The sequence below is a fragment of the Rhinoderma darwinii genome (genome assembly GCF_050947455.1).
Source record: "Rhinoderma darwinii isolate aRhiDar2 chromosome 5 unlocalized genomic scaffold, aRhiDar2.hap1 SUPER_5_unloc_10, whole genome shotgun sequence".
In the NCBI taxonomy this organism is placed as follows: Eukaryota; Metazoa; Chordata; class Amphibia; order Anura; family Rhinodermatidae; genus Rhinoderma; species Rhinoderma darwinii.
In genome coordinates, this window is record NW_027461766.1 from 65311 (window position 1) to 83060 (window position 17750).

Below are 17750 nucleotides of genomic sequence, written 5' to 3' on the forward strand. Positions count from 1 at the left end.
TGCCAGTGTTTATCTGCATGGCAGCAGGGCATTTGGGCGTTGCCAGGAAGGCGTTTTTATGTAGATTCCTCCTCTTTCAGCACTGCATTGTGGTGCAAGCAAAAGAAGCAAATCCTGTCTGGCTTCCTCTCCGGCCTTTATTCACCTCCCGTGTAGCTGTGAGTGTGTGAGCCTGCAGGGCCCCATGGAATTGCCTAGAAGTAGGCTGAATCGCTGCAAGGGCTGAACAGCAGTATCGGGCAGGCTCGGGCAACGCGCGGCCCGTTCGGGTTATCGCTTCTCGGCCTTTTGGCTAAGATCAAGTGTAGTATCTGTTCTTATCAGTTTAATATCTGATACGTCCCCTATCTGGGGACCATATATTAAATGGATTTTTAGAACAGGGAGATGGAAATAGAGCTTGCTCTGTCCACTCCACGCATTGACCTGGTATTGCAGTATTTCCAGGACCGGTGCACCCTTTCCTTATGTGTTGACTAAAAGCAGATTCCAAAAGTGTTTTTTGTCTTTGCTATTGTTTCTGTCTTTCTGAAGGGATCTCCCCTTTTAATCCCATTATTTCAACACCTGTTGGACAATGCATGAGTGATAATGAGCTCATTGATTAAATGCAATTAATGAATAGATTGCCACCTCTTGTTGTGTGTCGTCTGTGTTTCTGTGTTTCCGGCATTTCACATTGGAACACCTCATTCACCTTCCTTGTCTTCTCTCCGCCCTCCCTTTTAGGTAAGTTAAAGAGCTGCACCTGAGCCAGCCACTGATTGATTGATTGATTGATTGATTGATTGATTGATTGATTGATTGATTGATTGATTGATGCAGCACAACAGTCAAATAGTGGAGTGGAGTAGGGGAACAGCAAACAGCCAATAAAGCAGCCCGCCCGCTCGCCTGCCCGCCACAATGGACCTACCTGTGTACACTAGATGGATGTGATGGAATGTACTGTCGTCCCTACATTTCAAGAAGAAGTAAGAATTGCAGTTGCAACAAAGCCTTGCTTGCCTACAAAGAGAGCAGCAATTTGGATTTATTACTATGTTACCTAGAAGAATAACAAACTGTGCAAGGATGGATGTTGTAGGAGCAAGGAGAAGTTGTCTGTAAAGTTGGTGGATGCCTATTTTCCATTTTGCAGTCCCTTGTCTCCCTCTTGTGGCCTCCTGGAGGCAACTAGCTGTGCAAAAAAAAGACAGCCTGGCGGCCGGCTGTTGCAGTGTTGCCCTCTCAGGCAACACTGAGTGACTGACTGAGCCTCACCGTCTTATATAAAGTTCAGACGGAACATTGCACGTGTCATAGTGGAGCCCTCAGGATTCCAGAGCCAGCTTTCTGACATCATAATGGGGCCTCAGAGATAAAAGCCTGGGCCCAGGCAGTGTTGGTCAGTGCTGCTCAGCAGGCAGCACTGGACTGGACTGGATTACAGCTGATACAAGGTGTGAAGGAACAAGGGGTGGCTGTGGGCATGCACTTGCTGCCGCTGCCAGTGTTTATCTGCATGGCAGCAGGGCATTTGGGCGTTGCCAGGAAGGCGTTTTTATGTAGATTCCTCCTCTTTCAGCACTGCATTGTGGTGCAAGCAAAAGAAGCAAATCCTGTCTGGCTTCCTCTCCGGCCTTTATTCACCTCCCGTGTAGCTGTGAGTGTGTGAGCCTGCAGGGCCCCATGGAATTGCCTAGAAGTAGGCTGAATCGCTGCAAGGGCTGAACAGCAGTATCGGGCAGGCTCGGGCAACGCGCGGCCCGTTCGGGTTATCGCTTCTCGGCCTTTTGGCTAAGATCAAGTGTAGTATCTGTTCTTATCAGTTTAATATCTGATACGTCCCCTATCTGGGGACCATATATTAAATGGATTTTTAGAACAGGGAGATGGAAATAGAGCTTGCTCTGTCCACTCCACGCATTGACCTGGTATTGCAGTATTTCCAGGACCGGTGCACCCTTTCCTTATGTGTTGACTAAAAGCAGATTCCAAAAGTGTTTTTTGTCTTTGCTATTGTTTCTGTCTTTCTGAAGGGATCTCCCCTTTTAATCCCATTATTTCAACACCTGTTGGACAATGCATGAGTGATAATGAGCTCATTGATTAAATGCAATTAATGAATAGATTGCCACCTCTTGTTGTGTGTCGTCTGTGTTTCTGTGTTTCCGGCATTTCACATTGGAACACCTCATTCACCTTCCTTGTCTTCTCTCCGCCCTCCCTTTTAGGTAAGTTAAAGAGCTGCACCTGAGCCAGCCACTGATTGATTGATTGATTGATTGATTGATTGATTGATTGATTGATTGATTGATGCAGCACAACAGTCAAATAGTGGAGTGGAGTAGGGGAACAGCAAACAGCCAATAAAGCAGCCCGCCCGCTCGCCTGCCCGCCACAATGGACCTACCTGTGTACACTAGATGGATGTGATGGAATGTACTGTCGTCCCTACATTTCAAGAAGAAGTAAGAATTGCAGTTGCAACAAAGCCTTGCTTGCCTACAAAGAGAGCAGCAATTTGGATTTGTTACTATGTTACCTAGAAGAATAACAAACTGTGCAAGGATGGAGGTTGTAGGAGCAAGGAGAAGTTGTCTGTAAAGTTGGTGGATGCCTATTTTCCATTTTGCAGTCCCTTGTCTCCCTCTTGTGGCCTCCTGGAGGCAACTAGCTGTGCAAAAAAAAGACAGCCTGGCGGCCGGCTGTTGCAGTGTTGCCCTCTCAGGCAACACTGAGTGACTGACTGAGCCTCACCGTCTTATATAAAGTTCAGACGGAACTTTGCACGTGTCATAGTGGAGCCCTCAGGATTCCAGAGCCAGCTTTCTGACATCATAATGGGGCCTCAGAGATAAAAGCCTGGGCCCAGGCAGTGTTGGTCAGTGCTGCTCAGCAGGCAGCACTGGACTGGACTGGATTACAGCTGATACAAGGTGTGAAGGAACAAGGGGTGGCTGTGGGCATGCACTTGCTGCCGCTGCCAGTGTTTATCTGCATGGCAGCAGGGCATTTGGGCGTTGCCAGGAAGGCGTTTTTATGTAGATTCCTCCTCTTTCAGCACTGCATTGTGGTGCAAGCAAAAGAAGCAAATCCTGTCTGGCTTCCTCTCCGGCCTTTATTCACCTCCCGTGTAGCTGTGAGTGTGTGAGCCTGCAGGGCCCCATGGAATTGCCTAGAAGTAGGCTGAATCGCTGCAAGGGCTGAACAGCAGTATCGGGCAGGCTCGGGCAACGCGCGGCCCGTTCGGGTTATCGCTTCTCGGCCTTTTGGCTAAGATCAAGTGTAGTATCTGTTCTTATCAGTTTAATATCTGATACGTCCCCTATCTGGGGACCATATATTAAATGGATTTTTAGAACAGGGAGATGGAAATAGAGCTTGCTCTGTCCACTCCACGCATTGACCTGGTATTGCAGTATTTCCAGGACCGGTGCACCCTTTCCTTATGTGTTGACTAAAAGCAGATTCCAAAAGTGTTTTTTGTCTTTGCTATTGTTTCTGTCTTTCTGAAGGGATCTCCCCTTTTAATCCCATTATTTCAACACCTGTTGGACAATGCATGAGTGATAATGAGCTCATTGATTAAATGCAATTAATGAATAGATTGCCACCTCTTGTTGTGTGTCGTCTGTGTTTCTGTGTTTCCGGCATTTCACATTGGAACACCTCATTCACCTTCCTTGTCTTCTCTCCGCCCTCCCTTTTAGGTAAGTTAAAGAGCTGCACCTGAGCCAGCCACTGATTGATTGATTGATTGATTGATTGATTGATTGATTGATTGATTGATTGATTGATTGATTGATTGATTGATGCAGCACAACAGTCAAATAGTGGAGTGGAGTAGGGGAACAGCAAACAGCCAATAAAGCAGCCCGCCCGCTCGCCTGCCCGCCACAATGGACCTACCTGTGTACACTAGATGGATGTGATGGAATGTACTGTCGTCCCTACATTTCAAGAAGAAGTAAGAATTGCAGTTGCAACAAAGCCTTGCTTGCCTACAAAGAGAGCAGCAATTTGGATTTGTTACTATGTTACCTAGAAGAATAACAAACTGTGCAAGGATGGATGTTGTAGGAGCAAGGAGAAGTTGTCTGTAAAGTTGGTGGATGCCTATTTTCCATTTTGCAGTCCCTTGTCTCCCTCTTGTGGCCTCCTGGAGGCAACTAGCTGTGCAAAAAAAAGACAGCCTGGCGGCCGGCTGTTGCAGTGTTGCCCTCTCAGGCAACACTGAGTGACTGACTGAGCCTCACCGTCTTATATAAAGTTCAGACGGAACTTTGCACGTGTCATAGTGGAGCCCTCAGGATTCCAGAGCCAGCTTTCTGACATCATAATGGGGCCTCAGAGATAAAAGCCTGGGCCCAGGCAGTGTTGGTCAGTGCTGCTCAGCAGGCAGCACTGGACTGGACTGGATTACAGCTGATACAAGGTGTGAAGGAACAAGGGGTGGCTGTGGGCATGCACTTGCTGCCGCTGCCAGTGTTTATCTGCATGGCAGCAGGGCATTTGGGCGTTGCCAGGAAGGCGTTTTTATGTAGATTCCTCCTCTTTCAGCACTGCATTGTGGTGCAAGCAAAAGAAGCAAATCCTGTCTGGCTTCCTCTCCGGCCTTTATTCACCTCCCGTGTAGCTGTGAGTGTGTGAGCCTGCAGGGCCCCATGGAATTGCCTAGAAGTAGGCTGAATCGCTGCAAGGGCTGAACAGCAGTATCGGGCAGGCTCGGGCAACGCGCGGCCCGTTCGGGTTATCGCTTCTCGGCCTTTTGGCTAAGATCAAGTGTAGTATCTGTTCTTATCAGTTTAATATCTGATACGTCCCCTATCTGGGGACCATATATTAAATGGATTTTTAGAACAGGGAGATGGAAATAGAGCTTGCTCTGTCCACTCCACGCATTGACCTGGTATTGCAGTATTTCCAGGACCGGTGCACCCTTTCCTTATGTGTTGACTAAAAGCAGATTCCAAAAGTGTTTTTTGTCTTTGCTATTGTTTCTGTCTTTCTGAAGGGATCTCCCCTTTTAATCCCATTATTTCAACACCTGTTGGACAATGCATGAGTGATAATGAGCTCATTGATTAAATGCAATTAATGAATAGATTGCCACCTCTTGTTGTGTGTCGTCTGTGTTTCTGTGTTTCCGGCATTTCACATTGGAGCACCTCATTCACCTTCCTTGTCTTCTCTCCGCCCTCCCTTTTAGGTAAGTTAAAGAGCTGCACCTGAGCCAGCCACTGATTGATTGATTGATTGATTGATTGATTGATTGATGCAGCACAACAGTCAAATAGTGGAGTGGAGTAGGGGAACAGCAAACAGCCAATAAAGCAGCCCGCCCGCTCGCCTGCCCGCCACAATGGACCTACCTGTGTACACTAGATGGATGTGATGGAATGTACTGTCGTCCCTACATTTCAAGAAGAAGTAAGAATTGCAGTTGCAACAAAGCCTTGCTTGCCTACAAAGAGAGCAGCAATTTGGATTTGTTACTATGTTACCTAGAAGAATAACAAACTGTGCAAGGATGGAGGTTGTAGGAGCAAGGAGAAGTTGTCTGTAAAGTTGGTGGATGCCTATTTTCCATTTTGCAGTCCCTTGTCTCCCTCTTGTGGCCTCCTGGAGGCAACTAGCTGTGCAAAAAAAAGACAGCCTGGCGGCCGGCTGTTGCAGTGTTGCCCTCTCAGGCAACACTGAGTGACTGACTGAGCCTCACCGTCTTATATAAAGTTCAGACGGAACTTTGCACGTGTCATAGTGGAGCCCTCAGGATTCCAGAGCCAGCTTTCTGACATCATAATGGGGCCTCAGAGATAAAAGCCTGGGCCCAGGCAGTGTTGGTCAGTGCTGCTCAGCAGGCAGCACTGGACTGGACTGGATTACAGCTGATACAAGGTGTGAAGGAACAAGGGGTGGCTGTGGGCATGCACTTGCTGCCGCTGCCAGTGTTTATCTGCATGGCAGCAGGGCATTTGGGCGTTGCCAGGAAGGCGTTTTTATGTAGATTCCTCCTCTTTCAGCACTGCATTGTGGTGCAAGCAAAAGAAGCAAATCCTGTCTGGCTTCCTCTCCGGCCTTTATTCACCTCCCGTGTAGCTGTGAGTGTGTGAGCCTGCAGGGCCCCATGGAATTGCCTAGAAGTAGGCTGAATCGCTGCAAGGGCTGAACAGCAGTATCGGGCAGGCTCGGGCAACGCGCGGCCCGTTCGGGTTATCGCTTCTCGGCCTTTTGGCTAAGATCAAGTGTAGTATCTGTTCTTATCAGTTTAATATCTGATACGTCCCCTATCTGGGGACCATATATTAAATGGATTTTTAGAACAGGGAGATGGAAATAGAGCTTGCTCTGTCCACTCCACGCATTGACCTGGTATTGCAGTATTTCCAGGACCGGTGCACCCTTTCCTTATGTGTTGACTAAAAGCAGATTCCAAAAGTGTTTTTTGTCTTTGCTATTGTTTCTGTCTTTCTGAAGGGATCTCCCCTTTTAATCCCATTATTTCAACACCTGTTGGACAATGCATGAGTGATAATGAGCTCATTGATTAAATGCAATTAATGAATAGATTGCCACCTCTTGTTGTGTGTCGTCTGTGTTTCTGTGTTTCCGGCATTTCACATTGGAACACCTCATTCACCTTCCTTGTCTTCTCTCCGCCCTCCCTTTTAGGTAAGTTAAAGAGCTGCACCTGAGCCAGCCACTGATTGATTGATTGATTGATTGATTGATTGATTGATTGATTGATTGATTGATGCAGCACAACAGTCAAATAGTGGAGTGGAGTAGGGGAACAGCAAACAGCCAATAAAGCAGCCCGCCCGCTCGCCTGCCCGCCACAATGGACCTACCTGTGTACACTAGATGGATGTGATGGAATGTACTGTCGTCCCTACATTTCAAGAAGAAGTAAGAATTGCAGTTGCAACAAAGCCTTGCTTGCCTACAAAGAGAGCAGCAATTTGGATTTGTTACTATGTTACCTAGAAGAATAACAAACTGTGCAAGGATGGAGGTTGTAGGAGCAAGGAGAAGTTGTCTGTAAAGTTGGTGGATGCCTATTTTCCATTTTGCAGTCCCTTGTCTCCCTCTTGTGGCCTCCTGGAGGCAACTAGCTGTGCAAAAAAAAGACAGCCTGGCGGCCGGCTGTTGCAGTGTTGCCCTCTCAGGCAACACTGAGTGACTGACTGAGCCTCACCGTCTTATATAAAGTTCAGACGGAACTTTGCACGTGTCATAGTGGAGCCCTCAGGATTCCAGAGCCAGCTTTCTGACATCATAATGGGGCCTCAGAGATAAAAGCCTGGGCCCAGGCAGTGTTGGTCAGTGCTGCTCAGCAGGCAGCACTGGACTGGACTGGATTACAGCTGATACAAGGTGTGAAGGAACAAGGGGTGGCTGTGGGCATGCACTTGCTGCCGCTGCCAGTGTTTATCTGCATGGCAGCAGGGCATTTGGGCGTTGCCAGGAAGGCGTTTTTATGTAGATTCCTCCTCTTTCAGCACTGCATTGTGGTGCAAGCAAAAGAAGCAAATCCTGTCTGGCTTCCTCTCCGGCCTTTATTCACCTCCCGTGTAGCTGTGAGTGTGTGAGCCTGCAGGGCCCCATGGAATTGCCTAGAAGTAGGCTGAATCGCTGCAAGGGCTGAACAGCAGTATCGGGCAGGCTCGGGCAACGCGCGGCCCGTTCGGGTTATCGCTTCTCGGCCTTTTGGCTAAGATCAAGTGTAGTATCTGTTCTTATCAGTTTAATATCTGATACGTCCCCTATCTGGGGACCATATATTAAATGGATTTTTAGAACAGGGAGATGGAAATAGAGCTTGCTCTGTCCACTCCACGCATTGACCTGGTATTGCAGTATTTCCAGGACCGGTGCACCCTTTCCTTATGTGTTGACTAAAAGCAGATTCCAAAAGTGTTTTTTGTCTTTGCTATTGTTTCTGTCTTTCTGAAGGGATCTCCCCTTTTAATCCCATTATTTCAACACCTGTTGGACAATGCGTGAGTGATAATGAGCTCATTGATTAAATGCAATTAATGAATAGATTGCCACCTCTTGTTGTGTGTCGTCTGTGTTTCTGTGTTTCCGGCATTTCACATTGGAACACCTCATTCACCTTCCTTGTCTTCTCTCCGCCCTCCCTTTTAGGTAAGTTAAAGAGCTGCACCTGAGCCAGCCACTGATTGATTGATTGATTGATTGATTGATTGATTGATTGATTGATTGATGCAGCACAACAGTCAAATAGTGGAGTGGAGTAGGGGAACAGCAAACAGCCAATAAAGCAGCCCGCCCGCTCGCCTGCCCGCCACAATGGACCTACCTGTGTACACTAGATGGATGTGATGGAATGTACTGTCGTCCCTACATTTCAAGAAGAAGTAAGAATTGCAGTTGCAACAAAGCCTTGCTTGCCTACAAAGAGAGCAGCAATTTGGATTTGTTACTATGTTACCTAGAAGAATAACAAACTGTGCAAGGATGGATGTTGTAGGAGCAAGGAGAAGTTGTCTGTAAAGTTGGTGGATGCCTATTTTCCATTTTGCAGTCCCTTGTCTCCCTCTTGTGGCCTCCTGGAGGCAACTAGCTGTGCAAAAAAAAGACAGCCTGGCGGCCGGCTGTTGCAGTGTTGCCCTCTCAGGCAACACTGAGTGACTGACTGAGCCTCACCGTCTTATATAAAGTTCAGACGGAACTTTGCACGTGTCATAGTGGAGCCCTCAGGATTCCAGAGCCAGCTTTCTGACATCATAATGGGGCCTCAGAGATAAAAGCCTGGGCCCAGGCAGTGTTGGTCAGTGCTGCTCAGCAGGCAGCACTGGACTGGACTGGATTACAGCTGATACAAGGTGTGAAGGAACAAGGGGTGGCTGTGGGCATGCACTTGCTGCCGCTGCCAGTGTTTATCTGCATGGCAGCAGGGCATTTGGGCGTTGCCAGGAAGGCGTTTTTATGTAGATTCCTCCTCTTTCAGCACTGCATTGTGGTGCAAGCAAAAGAAGCAAATCCTGTCTGGCTTCCTCTCCGGCCTTTATTCACCTCCCGTGTAGCTGTGAGTGTGTGAGCCTGCAGGGCCCCATGGAATTGCCTAGAAGTAGGCTGAATCGCTGCAAGGGCTGAACAGCAGTATCGGGCAGGCTCGGGCAACGCGCGGCCCGTTCGGGTTATCGCTTCTCGGCCTTTTGGCTAAGATCAAGTGTAGTATCTGTTCTTATCAGTTTAATATCTGATACGTCCCCTATCTGGGGACCATATATTAAATGGATTTTTAGAACAGGGAGATGGAAATAGAGCTTGCTCTGTCCACTCCACGCATTGACCTGGTATTGCAGTATTTCCAGGACCGGTGCACCCTTTCCTTATGTGTTGACTAAAAGCAGATTCCAAAAGTGTTTTTTGTCTTTGCTATTGTTTCTGTCTTTCTGAAGGGATCTCCCCTTTTAATCCCATTATTTCAACACCTGTTGGACAATGCATGAGTGATAATGAGCTCATTGATTAAATGCAATTAATGAATAGATTGCCACCTCTTGTTGTGTGTCGTCTGTGTTTCTGTGTTTCCGGCATTTCACATTGGAACACCTCATTCACCTTCCTTGTCTTCTCTCCGCCCTCCCTTTTAGGTAAGTTAAAGAGCTGCACCTGAGCCAGCCACTGATTGATTGATTGATTGATTGATTGATTGATTGATTGATTGATGCAGCACAACAGTCAAATAGTGGAGTGGAGTAGGGGAACAGCAAACAGCCAATAAAGCAGCCCGCCCGCTCGCCTGCCCGCCACAATGGACCTACCTGTGTACACTAGATGGATGTGATGGAATGTACTGTCGTCCCTACATTTCAAGAAGAAGTAAGAATTGCAGTTGCAACAAAGCCTTGCTTGCCTACAAAGAGAGCAGCAATTTGGATTTGTTACTATGTTACCTAGAAGAATAACAAACTGTGCAAGGATGGAGGTTGTAGGAGCAAGGAGAAGTTGTCTGTAAAGTTGGTGGATGCCTATTTTCCATTTTGCAGTCCCTTGTCTCCCTCTTGTGGCCTCCTGGAGGCAACTAGCTGTGCAAAAAAAAGACAGCCTGGCGGCCGGCTGTTGCAGTGTTGCCCTCTCAGGCAACACTGAGTGACTGACTGAGCCTCACCGTCTTATATAAAGTTCAGACGGAACTTTGCACGTGTTATAGTGGAGCCCTCAGGATTCCAGAGCCAGCTTTCTGACATCATAATGGGGCCTCAGAGATAAAAGCCTGGGCCCAGGCAGTGTTGGTCAGTGCTGCTCAGCAGGCAGCACTGGACTGGACTGGATTACAGCTGATACAAGGTGTGAAGGAACAAGGGGTGGCTGTGGGCATGCACTTGCTGCCGCTGCCAGTGTTTATCTGCATGGCAGCAGGGCATTTGGGCGTTGCCAGGAAGGCGTTTTTATGTAGATTCCTCCTCTTTCAGCACTGCATTGTGGTGCAAGCAAAAGAAGCAAATCCTGTCTGGCTTCCTCTCCGGCCTTTATTCACCTCCCGTGTAGCTGTGAGTGTGTGAGCCTGCAGGGCCCCATGGAATTGCCTAGAAGTAGGCTGAATCGCTGCAAGGGCTGAACAGCAGTATCGGGCAGGCTCGGGCAACGCGCGGCCCGTTCGGGTTATCGCTTCTCGGCCTTTTGGCTAAGATCAAGTGTAGTATCTGTTCTTATCAGTTTAATATCTGATACGTCCCCTATCTGGGGACCATATATTAAATGGATTTTTAGAACAGGGAGATGGAAATAGAGCTTGCTCTGTCCACTCCACGCATTGACCTGGTATTGCAGTATTTCCAGGACCGGTGCACCCTTTCCTTATGTGTTGACTAAAAGCAGATTCCAAAAGTGTTTTTTGTCTTTGCTATTGTTTCTGTCTTTCTGAAGGGATCTCCCCTTTTAATCCCATTATTTCAACACCTGTTGGACAATGCATGAGTGATAATGAGCTCATTGATTAAATGCAATTAATGAATAGATTGCCACCTCTTGTTGTGTGTCGTCTGTGTTTCTGTGTTTCCGGCATTTCACATTGGAACACCTCATTCACCTTCCTTGTCTTCTCTCCGCCCTCCCTTTTAGGTAAGTTAAAGAGCTGCACCTGAGCCAGCCACTTGATTGATTGATTGATTGATTGATTGATTGATTGATTGATTGATTGATTGATGCAGCACAACAGTCAAATAGTGGAGTGGAGTAGGGGAACAGCAAACAGCCAATAAAGCAGCCCGCCCGCTCGCCTGCCCGCCACAATGGACCTACCTGTGTACACTAGATGGATGTGATGGAATGTACTGTCGTCCCTACATTTCAAGAAGAAGTAAGAATTGCAGTTGCAACAAAGCCTTGCTTGCCTACAAAGAGAGCAGCAATTTGGATTTGTTACTATGTTACCTAGAAGAATAACAAACTGTGCAAGGATGGAGGTTGTAGGAGCAAGGAGAAGTTGTCTGTAAAGTTGGTGGATGCCTATTTTCCATTTTGCAGTCCCTTGTCTCCCTCTTGTGGCCTCCTGGAGGCAACTAGCTGTGCAAAAAAAAGACAGCCTGGCGGCCGGCTGTTGCAGTGTTGCCCTCTCAGGCAACACTGAGTGACTGACTGAGCCTCACCGTCTTATATAAAGTTCAGACGGAACTTTGCACGTGTCATAGTGGAGCCCTCAGGATTCCAGAGCCAGCTTTCTGACATCATAATGGGGCCTCAGAGATAAAAGCCTGGGCCCAGGCAGTGTTGGTCAGTGCTGCTCAGCAGGCAGCACTGGACTGGACTGGATTACAGCTGATACAAGGTGTGAAGGAACAAGGGGTGGCTGTGGGCATGCACTTGCTGCCGCTGCCAGTGTTTATCTGCATGGCAGCAGGGCATTTGGGCGTTGCCAGGAAGGCGTTTTTATGTAGATTCCTCCTCTTTCAGCACTGCATTGTGGTGCAAGCAAAAGAAGCAAATCCTGTCTGGCTTCCTCTCCGGCCTTTATTCACCTCCCGTGTAGCTGTGAGTGTGTGAGCCTGCAGGGCCCCATGGAATTGCCTAGAAGTAGGCTGAATCGCTGCAAGGGCTGAACAGCAGTATCGGGCAGGCTCGGGCAACGCGCGGCCCGTTCGGGTTATCGCTTCTCGGCCTTTTGGCTAAGATCAAGTGTAGTATCTGTTCTTATCAGTTTAATATCTGATACGTCCCCTATCTGGGGACCATATATTAAATGGATTTTTAGAACAGGGAGATGGAAATAGAGCTTGCTCTGTCCACTCCACGCATTGACCTGGTATTGCAGTATTTCCAGGACCGGTGCACCCTTTCCTTATGTGTTGACTAAAAGCAGATTCCAAAAGTGTTTTTTGTCTTTGCTATTGTTTCTGTCTTTCTGAAGGGATCTCCCCTTTTAATCCCATTATTTCAACACCTGTTGGACAATGCATGAGTGATAATGAGCTCATTGATTAAATGCAATTAATGAATAGATTGCCACCTCTTGTTGTGTGTCGTCTGTGTTTCTGTGTTTCCGGCATTTCACATTGGAACACCTCATTCACCTTCCTTGTCTTCTCTCCGCCCTCCCTTTTAGGTAAGTTAAAGAGCTGCACCTGAGCCAGCCACTGATTGATTGATTGATTGATTGATTGATTGATTGATTGATTGATTGATTGATTGATGCAGCACAACAGTCAAATAGTGGAGTGGAGTAGGGGAACAGCAAACAGCCAATAAAGCAGCCCGCCCGCTCGCCTGCCCGCCACAATGGACCTACCTGTGTACACTAGATGGATGTGATGGAATGTACTGTCGTCCCTACATTTCAAGAAGAAGTAAGAATTGCAGTTGCAACAAAGCCTTGCTTGCCTACAAAGAGAGCAGCAATTTGGATTTGTTACTATGTTACCTAGAAGAATAACAAACTGTGCAAGGATGGAGGTTGTAGGAGCAAGGAGAAGTTGTCTGTAAAGTTGGTGGATGCCTATTTTCCATTTTGCAGTCCCTTGTCTCCCTCTTGTGGCCTCCTGGAGGCAACTAGCTGTGCAAAAAAAAGACAGCCTGGCGGCCGGCTGTTGCAGTGTTGCCCTCTCAGGCAACACTGAGTGACTGACTGAGCCTCACCGTCTTATATAAAGTTCAGACGGAACTTTGCACGTGTCATAGTGGAGCCCTCAGGATTCCAGAGCCAGCTTTCTGACATCATAATGGGGCCTCAGAGATAAAAGCCTGGGCCCAGGCAGTGTTGGTCAGTGCTGCTCAGCAGGCAGCACTGGACTGGACTGGATTACAGCTGATACAAGGTGTGAAGGAACAAGGGGTGGCTGTGGGCATGCACTTGCTGCCGCTGCCAGTGTTTATCTGCATGGCAGCAGGGCATTTGGGCGTTGCCAGGAAGGCGTTTTTATGTAGATTCCTCCTCTTTCAGCACTGCATTGTGGTGCAAGCAAAAGAAGCAAATCCTGTCTGGCTTCCTCTCCGGCCTTTATTCACCTCCCGTGTAGCTGTGAGTGTGTGAGCCTGCTGGGCCCCATGGAATTGCCTAGAAGTAGGCTGAATCGCTGCAAGGGCTGAACAGCAGTATCGGGCAGGCTCGGGCAACGCGCGGCCCGTTCGGGTTATCGCTTCTCGGCCTTTTGGCTAAGATCAAGTGTAGTATCTGTTCTTATCAGTTTAATATCTGATACGTCCCCTATCTGGGGACCATATATTAAATGGATTTTTAGAACAGGGAGATGGAAATAGAGCTTGCTCTGTCCACTCCACGCATTGACCTGGTATTGCAGTATTTCCAGGACCGGTGCACCCTTTCCTTATGTGTTGACTAAAAGCAGATTCCAAAAGTGTTTTTTGTCTTTGCTATTGTTTCTGTCTTTCTGAAGGGATCTCCCCTTTTAATCCCATTATTTCAACACCTGTTGGACAATGCATGAATGATAATGAGCTCATTGATTAAATGCAATTAATGAATAGATTGCCACCTCTTGTTGTGTGTCGTCTGTGTTTCTGTGTTTCCGGCATTTCACATTGGAACACCTCATTCACCTTCCTTGTCTTCTCTCCGCCCTCCCTTTTAGGTAAGTTAAAGAGCTGCACCTGAGCCAGCCACTGATTGATTGATTGATTGATTGATTGATTGATTGATTGATGCAGCACAACAGTCAAATAGTGGAGTGGAGTAGGGGAACAGCAAACAGCCAATAAAGCAGCCCGCCCGCTCGCCTGCCCGCCACAATGGACCTACCTGTGTACACTAGATGGATGTGATGGAATGTACTGTCGTCCCTACATTTCAAGAAGAAGTAAGAATTGCAGTTGCAACAAAGCCTTGCTTGCCTACAAAGAGAGCAGCAATTTGGATTTGTTACTATGTTACCTAGAAGAATAACAAACTGTGCAAGGATGGAGGTTGTAGGAGCAAGGAGAAGTTGTCTGTAAAGTTGGTGGATGCCTATTTTCCATTTTGCAGTCCCTTGTCTCCCTCTTGTGGCCTCCTGGAGGCAACTAGCTGTGCAAAAAAAAAGACAGCCTGGCGGCCGGCTGTTGCAGTGTTGCCCTCTCAGGCAACACTGAGTGACTGACTGAGCCTCACCGTCTTATATAAAGTTCAGACGGAACTTTGCACGTGTCATAGTGGAGCCCTCAGGATTCCAGAGCCAGCTTTCTGACATCATAATGGGGCCTCAGAGATAAAAGCCTGGGCCCAGGCAGTGTTGGTCAGTGCTGCTCAGCAGGCAGCACTGGACTGGACTGGAGGGGTGGCTGTGGGCATGCACTTGCTGCCGCTGCCAGTGTTTATCTGCATGGCAGCAGGGCATTTGGGCGTTGCCAGGAAGGCGTTTTTATGTAGATTCCTCCTCTTTCAGCACTGCATTGTGGTGCAAGCAAAAGAAGCAAATCCTGTCTGGCTTCCTCTCCGGCCTTTATTCACCTCCCGTGTAGCTGTGAGTGTGTGAGCCTGCAGGGCCCCATGGAATTGCCTAGAAGTAGGCTGAATCGCTGCAAGGGCTGAACAGCAGTATCGGGCAGGCTCGGGCAACGCGCGGCCCGTTCGGGTTATCGCTTCTCGGCCTTTTGGCTAAGATCAAGTGTAGTATCTGTTCTTATCAGTTTAATATCTGATACGTCCCCTATCTGGGGACCATATATTAAATGGATTTTTAGAACAGGGAGATGGAAATAGAGCTTGCTCTGTCCACTCCACGCATTGACCTGGTATTGCAGTATTTCCAGGACCGGTGCACCCTTTCCTTATGTGTTGACTAAAAGCAGATTCCAAAAGTGTTTTTTGTCTTTGCTATTGTTTCTGTCTTTCTGAAGGGATCTCCCCTTTTAATCCCATTATTTCAACACCTGTTGGACAATGCATGAGTGATAATGAGCTCATTGATTAAATGCAATTAATGAATAGATTGCCACCTCTTGTTGTGTGTCGTCTGTGTTTCTGTGTTTCCGGCATTTCACATTGGAACACCTCATTCACCTTCCTTGTCTTCTCTCCGCCCTCCCTTTTAGGTAAGTTAAAGAGCTGCACCTGAGCCAGCCACTGATTGATTGATTGATTGATTGATTGATTGATTGATTGATTGATTGATTGATTGATTGATGCAGCACAACAGTCAAATAGTGGAGTGGAGTAGGGGAACAGCAAACAGCCAATAAAGCAGCCCGCCCGCTCGCCTGCCCGCCACAATGGACCTACCTGTGTACAACAGCCAATAAAGCAGCCCGCCCGCTCGCCTGCCCGCCACAATGGACCTACCTGTGTACACTAGATGGATGTGATGGAATGTACTGTCGTCCCTACATTTCAAGAAGAAGTAAGAATTGCAGTTGCAACAAAGCCTTGCTTGCCTACAAAGAGAGCAGCAATTTGGATTTGTTACTATGTTACCTAGAAGAATAACAAACTGTGCAAGGATGGAGGTTGTAGGAGCAAGGAGAAGTTGTCTGTAAAGTTGGTGGATGCCTATTTTCCATTTTGCAGTCCCTTGTCTCCCTCTTGTGGCCTCCTGGAGGCAACTAGCTGTGCAAAAAAAAGACAGCCTGGCGGCCGGCTGTTGCAGTGTTGCCCTCTCAGGCAACACTGAGTGACTGACTGAGCCTCACCGTCTTATATAAAGTTCAGACGGAACTTTGCACGTGTCATAGTGGAGCCCTCAGGATTCCAGAGCCAGCTTTCTGACATCATAATGGGGCCTCAGAGATAAAAGCCTGGGCCCAGGCAGTGTTGGTCAGTGCTGCTCAGCAGGCAGCACTGGACTGGACTGGATTACAGCTGATACAAGGTGTGAAGGAACAAGGGGTGGCTGTGGGCATGCACTTGCTGCCGCTGCCAGTGTTTATCTGCATGGCAGCAGGGCATTTGGGCGTTGCCAGGAAGGCGTTTTTATGTAGATTCCTCCTCTTTCAGCACTGCATTGTGGTGCAAGCAAAAGAAGCAAATCCTGTCTGGCTTCCTCTCCGGCCTTTATTCACCTCCCGTGTAGCTGTGAGTGTGTGAGCCTGCAGGGCCCCATGGAATTGCCTAGAAGTAGGCTGAATCGCTGCAAGGGCTGAACAGCAGTATCGGGCAGGCTCGGGCAACGCGCGGCCCGTTCGGGTTATCGCTTCTCGGCCTTTTGGCTAAGATCAAGTGTAGTATCTGTTCTTATCAGTTTAATATCTGATACGTCCCCTATCTGGGGACCATATATTAAATGGATTTTTAGAACAGGGAGATGGAAATAGAGCTTGCTCTGTCCACTCCACGCATTGACCTGGTATTGCAGTATTTCCAGGACCGGTGCACCCTTTCCTTATGTGTTGACTAAAAGCAGATTCCAAAAGTGTTTTTTGTCTTTGCTATTGTTTCTGTCTTTCTGAAGGGATCTCCCCTTTTAATCCCATTATTTCAACACCTGTTGGACAATGCATGAGTGATAATGAGCTCATTGATTAAATGCAATTAATGAATAGATTGCCACCTCTTGTTGTGTGTCGTCTGTGTTTCTGTGTTTCCGGCATTTCACATTGGAACACCTCATTCACCTTCCTTGTCTTCTCTCCGCCCTCCCTTTTAGGTAAGTTAAAGAGCTGCACCTGAGCCAGCCACTGATTGATTGATTGATTGATTGATTGATTGATTGATTGATTGATGCAGCACAACAGTCAAATAGTGGAGTGGAGTAGGGGAACAGCAAACAGCCAATAAAGCAGCCCGCCCGCTCGCCTGCCCGCCACAATGGACCTACCTGTGTACACTAGATGGATGTGATGGAATGTACTGTCGTCCCTACATTTCAAGAAGAAGTAAGAATTGCAGTTGCAACAAAGCCTTGCTTGCCTACAAAGAGAGCAGCAATTTGGATTTGTTACTATGTTACCTAGAAGAATAACAAACTGTGCAAGGATGGAGGTTGTAGGAGCAAGGAGAAGTTGTCTGTAAAGTTGGTGGATGCCTATTTTCCATTTTGCAGTCCCTTGTCTCCCTCTTGTGGCCTCCTGGAGGCAACTAGCTGTGCAAAAAAAAGACAGCCTGGCGGCCGGCTGTTGCAGTGTTGCCCTCTCAGGCAACACTGAGTGACTGACTGAGCCTCACCGTCTTATATAAAGTTCAGACGGAACTTTGCACGTGTCATAGTGGAGCCCTCAGGATTCCAGAGCCAGCTTTCTGACATCATAATGGGGCCTCAGAGATAAAAGCCTGGGCCCAGGCAGTGTTGGTCAGTGCTGCTCAGCAGGCAGCACTGGACTGGACTGGATTACAGCTGATACAAGGTGTGAAGGAACAAGGGGTGGCT

General features: G+C 47.8%; 12 non-coding genes across 12 annotated transcripts; all 12 read left to right on the forward strand.

Annotated features, from left to right (window-relative positions):
- Positions 1–272: 272 nt before the first annotated feature.
- On the forward strand, positions 273–463 carry LOC142684775 (U2 spliceosomal RNA). Its single transcript, XR_012854366.1, has one exon. It is a non-coding gene; the product is annotated as a U2 spliceosomal RNA (small nuclear RNA).
- A 1296-nt stretch (positions 464–1759) lies between these two features.
- On the forward strand, positions 1760–1950 carry LOC142684777 (U2 spliceosomal RNA). Its single transcript, XR_012854367.1, has one exon. It is a non-coding gene; the product is annotated as a U2 spliceosomal RNA (small nuclear RNA).
- Positions 1951–3238: 1288 nt separating this feature from the next.
- Positions 3239–3429, forward strand: LOC142684778 (U2 spliceosomal RNA). Its single transcript, XR_012854368.1, has one exon. It is a non-coding gene; the product is annotated as a U2 spliceosomal RNA (small nuclear RNA).
- Positions 3430–4737: 1308 nt separating this feature from the next.
- Positions 4738–4928, forward strand: LOC142684779 (U2 spliceosomal RNA). The gene has a single exon (XR_012854369.1). It is a non-coding gene; the product is annotated as a U2 spliceosomal RNA (small nuclear RNA).
- A 1272-nt stretch (positions 4929–6200) lies between these two features.
- LOC142684780 (U2 spliceosomal RNA) lies at positions 6201–6391 on the forward strand. Its single transcript, XR_012854370.1, has one exon. It is a non-coding gene; the product is annotated as a U2 spliceosomal RNA (small nuclear RNA).
- Positions 6392–7679: 1288 nt separating this feature from the next.
- LOC142684782 (U2 spliceosomal RNA) lies at positions 7680–7870 on the forward strand. Its single transcript, XR_012854372.1, has one exon. It is a non-coding gene; the product is annotated as a U2 spliceosomal RNA (small nuclear RNA).
- A 1284-nt stretch (positions 7871–9154) lies between these two features.
- LOC142684783 (U2 spliceosomal RNA) lies at positions 9155–9345 on the forward strand. The gene has a single exon (XR_012854373.1). It is a non-coding gene; the product is annotated as a U2 spliceosomal RNA (small nuclear RNA).
- A 1280-nt stretch (positions 9346–10625) lies between these two features.
- LOC142684784 (U2 spliceosomal RNA) lies at positions 10626–10816 on the forward strand. Its single transcript, XR_012854374.1, has one exon. It is a non-coding gene; the product is annotated as a U2 spliceosomal RNA (small nuclear RNA).
- A 1289-nt stretch (positions 10817–12105) lies between these two features.
- LOC142684785 (U2 spliceosomal RNA) lies at positions 12106–12296 on the forward strand. Its single transcript, XR_012854375.1, has one exon. It is a non-coding gene; the product is annotated as a U2 spliceosomal RNA (small nuclear RNA).
- A 1292-nt stretch (positions 12297–13588) lies between these two features.
- LOC142684786 (U2 spliceosomal RNA) lies at positions 13589–13779 on the forward strand. Its single transcript, XR_012854376.1, has one exon. It is a non-coding gene; the product is annotated as a U2 spliceosomal RNA (small nuclear RNA).
- A 1247-nt stretch (positions 13780–15026) lies between these two features.
- On the forward strand, positions 15027–15217 carry LOC142684360 (U2 spliceosomal RNA). The gene has a single exon (XR_012853991.1). It is a non-coding gene; the product is annotated as a U2 spliceosomal RNA (small nuclear RNA).
- A 1356-nt stretch (positions 15218–16573) lies between these two features.
- Positions 16574–16764, forward strand: LOC142684361 (U2 spliceosomal RNA). Its single transcript, XR_012853992.1, has one exon. It is a non-coding gene; the product is annotated as a U2 spliceosomal RNA (small nuclear RNA).
- The last annotated feature ends 986 nt before the right edge of the window (positions 16765–17750 follow it).